The sequence below is a fragment of the Amblyomma americanum genome, chromosome 6 (genome assembly GCF_052857255.1).
Source record: "Amblyomma americanum isolate KBUSLIRL-KWMA chromosome 6, ASM5285725v1, whole genome shotgun sequence".
NCBI lineage: Eukaryota > Metazoa > Arthropoda > Arachnida > Ixodida > Ixodidae > Amblyomma > Amblyomma americanum.
The window spans coordinates 72,534,023-72,538,341 of record NC_135502.1 but is presented as its reverse complement, the minus strand read 5'-3'; positions in this window follow the sequence as shown (position 1 = coordinate 72,538,341).

The following is a 4,319-nucleotide window of genomic DNA, read 5'->3' as shown; positions in this document are numbered from 1 at the left end:
AACCTTCACGTTGCTTTTTGCCAATTCGTTTTGGGGTAAAGGAAATGGCGCAGTATCTGTCTCACATATTGGCGACACCTGAACCGCGCCTTAAGGGAAGGGATAAAGGAGGGAGTGAAAGAATAAAGGAAGAGGTGCCGTAGTGGAAGGCTCCGGAATAATTTCGACCACCTGGTGATCTTTAACGTGCACTGACATCGCACATAACAAGGACGCCTTTTGCGTTTCGCCTACATCGAAACGCGGCCTGCGCGGTTCGGTTCGAACCCGGATGCATTTCCTCTTGAGGGTTATTGGTAAACCGCTGCTGAAAAATTAATGTGGATTAGCTCGGCTAATCCGGGATATACAAGGCGAAAGATGTCGGCGTTCACTGTGTTCATTGGTGTTGGCGTTGACAATGTTCTAGACGCTATGGCTTTGAGTTAAGGAAGGGCGTATAACTGGCTCCCTGGATATGCGGACGCCTCATTCGTGCTTTGATACATGTGGCGGTGGTGAGAAAGAGATGTGGCCTGAATGCATTAGCGCTGACAGCGTTGTGGCTGACATGCGTCCCTGCGGCAATAGCTAGGCCGCAGCGTTCATTTGGTGATCAATCTCTCGCTATCAACCATTAACTGCATGCCACCTCCCAGGGTGGCAGGCAGGGCACGCTGCCTATCCAGTGTGCGGAATGCAATCAAAGCAGGCTTTTTCATTTGGACACCAACGCCACGTACATGAAAGCGAGATTGAGGACTCCACTAGGGTGCCTCGATGCCAGCGCTCGATGCCTCGGCGGCGCTGGCATCGAGGCACCCTAGTGCCCCGTGACCCACAGAGCCGGTTGTGCGCCTTTCTTTTCGTGAAAATGAACGGCCTTTGCAAAGTTGTCAACGCCAATGAACTTTATGAACGCCATCGGCTCACTTGTTTTGTTTGGTTTTTGAGGAAAGGCAAAGACACTGTAATCGTCTCGCACATCTCGGTCGACACCCGAACCGCACCGTAAAGGAAGGGGTAAAGGAGGGAGGGAAAGAAGAAATAGAAAACTGAAAATTGAGTTGGATTTTGAGGAAAAGCGCGGCGCTGAACAGCGGCAGAACACCTGCGGCTCGGTGCTACTTGTGGCGCATGTGCAGTAGTGACTAGGGAGCGAGAGAGAGAGAAATATCCGCGGCGAGGCGCGCGTTGTGACGTTATGTGCCTCCTCGGAGTACCGCCACGGCGAAATCGCAAGTTCGCAGCCAGTAAAGCTTTCGCTTTAAAACCAGAGTGTGTCTTCCCAATGCGCTCCACCCCATTCTTATTCTTCTAGCTGTTTCACTCTCGGAGTCCGAATCTGCACTCAATACCAGCCTTAAATGAACGTATCCCCTTACCACTTCCAAAGGTCCCCTGCCTATCTTAAACTGTAGCCGCCCGGAAGTGTTGAGCATTACTTTAGATTTCTTCATATTAATCTTTATACCCGCCATTCTGCCTTGCTTATCTGTCTTCGATCATGCACTCCAATATGGCCCCATGAGTTACTTAGCAAGGTTGCCATCAGAAAATAGGATATTGCATGCTTACGTATTCTCCATTACGCTTTCTTCCCACCTTCTCCCAGTACAGTTCTCTAGAATACGCCCTGTTAACACTTCGTGAATACTGCTTGAGAGATCGTGTCCCGTGGCCTGAAACTCTTCCCCATTGTTCCCCCGTACCTTTCTCTATGAAGTACTACGGTCGCTGTGCATCCGGTGCAGATATTTTAGAGGAATTTTTTTTAGAAAACTGACACTAAGTCAATTTATACTGTAACGACATGCAAATCCACACATCTTTCCGCTGGGAAAACTATGATAACGAAAGGGTCCCCGTAACGCCTGGAAACCCTACATGCAAATCCTATGTGAAATAAAAAATGAGCCAAATGCTGCTGATGTACGGATCAAAATGAGCCAGATCCACACGCGAGCTGCCCCAGCTCAGGTGCCGCTGCCACAGTGATGGCAGATGCCAGGGTTAGCAAAAATCTTGTAATTTCCATTTTATTATTATTTTTATTAAACACTTACTACTACTGCTACTTCTTTCTGAGCTTGGGCGTCACATATCGTGTACTACTTTGTAGCGTGGTTTCCGTCTCCGGCGCTATTTTACGGTCGACTGCGTTATGAAGAGATCGGAGGAAGATCGGAACCCAGAAGACGACGAAAGCAAAGGGATCAACATCCCCGTTGTCGAGGAAGCAAGGATGCGCCTGGCAACATTGATTGGCCAGTTGGTACAGGCTTCCTAAACTCATTAATTGCGAAATGGCAGATGCAGACAGGATAATACAGGACTAACCGCTTCCCTGTCGTGTTGTGTCTACGTCTGTACTATCATATCGCTACTAATTATGAATGTATGCATGATGCTGCAATGAAGTAGAATAAACTCTGGATCACATACATTCTTGCTGGCTTACTTTCGCACTGCCGAAGTGCGAACACGCGAAAAGAGGGCTGGCAGATCAGCGCTCGTGACTGAAGCTTGCTTGTCACATTTACTTGTTTATGTTGGTGAAGCACCGAAGTGCCCCTGATTGCAGACAATGAAAGTTCTTAATGTTTTTTTTTTGCTTAATTCACAGACTTACCATTCTTAAGCACTATTTCCAAAAACAAAGCTGGAAGTAATACCGGAGAATTACGGTTTTTGGATCAAAACTGGGTCGGATAAAGAATTTCACATCGAAAAGAGCCAAATCCAAAGTTTACATGTTTATACTGACCAAATTATTAGCGTAATATTACATTACATGGTGGTGTAGAGTTGCTCTAAGTTGCGAGTAAAACCCATTGTATAAGAGCTTCGATAGCGCTGCGCTTTGTGCGGATGAAAAACCTTCGCGTTTTTCTCGATTCCTGTTAGGTGGATTTGACTCATTTCGAAAAAAAAAAGAAAAAAAACTGATCCTATGCATATTTTACACCCTGGTTGCGCAATGCCCGCCTTACTGCGGTGGTTTCGACTTAGTCAAATGCTTGCCCATAATCTACAAAGGCTAAACATATATACCATACAGGGTGGTTATATTTTGTGCACTTCTCGATCATTTGATTAATGGTGTGAATAATGCCGCAAAGATTTATGATGTTGATTTGTTCGTGCTCAAGGCCGCCGGAATGCGACATTGCGGCATATTGTCACCAAAAATGCTGTTGTTAGCGGCGATTTATTAATAAAATAACAATGGAAAGAAAAGATGTTGCTAGCCGCGGCATCTGCCGTCCGAACATGAAGCACCTGAGCTGCGCCCGTGTGCTGTGCGATGTCAGTGCACGTTAAAGATCCCCAGGTGGTCGAAATTATTCCGGAGCCCTCCACTACGGCACCTATTATTCCTTTCTTCTTTCACTCCCTCCTTTATCCCTTCCCTTACGGCGCGGTTCAGGTGTCCAAAGATATATGAGACAGATACTGCGCCATTTCCTTTCCCCCCAAAACCAATTATTATTATTATTAGCGGGAATAAAAGGACAGGGAGAGGACAGGGAGAGGGAAAGAAAAGGGAGAGCGATAGTGAAAAAGGATAGGGGTAGGGTGTAAATATACACTATGTACAAATACAGAACTTGGAAATATTCAAAGAAATTTTGAATATTTATCGGGATATGCACAACTCAAACATGTGGCGAGTTACATTTACCATCGGGGGAAAGAAGTGCCCGCCTATGCGATGCGCGAGCGCGCGCAAAACGTACCCCTCGCGGCGGAACATTTTTTTGTAACACCGTGGTCATTCCTGCCGGGAGGGGAGGCCAACTGGGAATGTTGCTGCAACGGTGCTCGATTCGGCTTGGTACGCGAAGCGACACTCCGGCAGCCCGGAGCAGCGAGGTGCCGATAAAAAAAAAAAATGTAGGTTGCCTTCGCCTTATCGGAACCGCCCCTGCAGAAGCCAGGAGAAGCGCGCAAGCTTGTCGCGACATCGAGTTGGCTGCCTCTCGCACCAAGCCCAACGGTGGCAGAGCAGACGTTTCCAGACGATCATCCCTCGGTGCGCAGAAATAGATTCACCATTTACGGGCCACAAGCAGCTGACGCTGATGACGCAGCGATGCATATGGAACAAAGGCGGCGCGCACGGGCACGAATTGGATGCTGTCGCACGGCTTCGCCCAGTACTACGGCGTATCTTTAGCGCAAGTTCAATTTGCTGTCTGGACCCAGGGAGCCAATCTACCCTTCCCAGCGAATTAACTGCACATACAGAGTCACCTGATTTATACCCAGCTCGCTATCTTTTGCATGATCACGATCATTCCCTAACCGATAGACAAGCTGGACCCGACTCTGCAGAG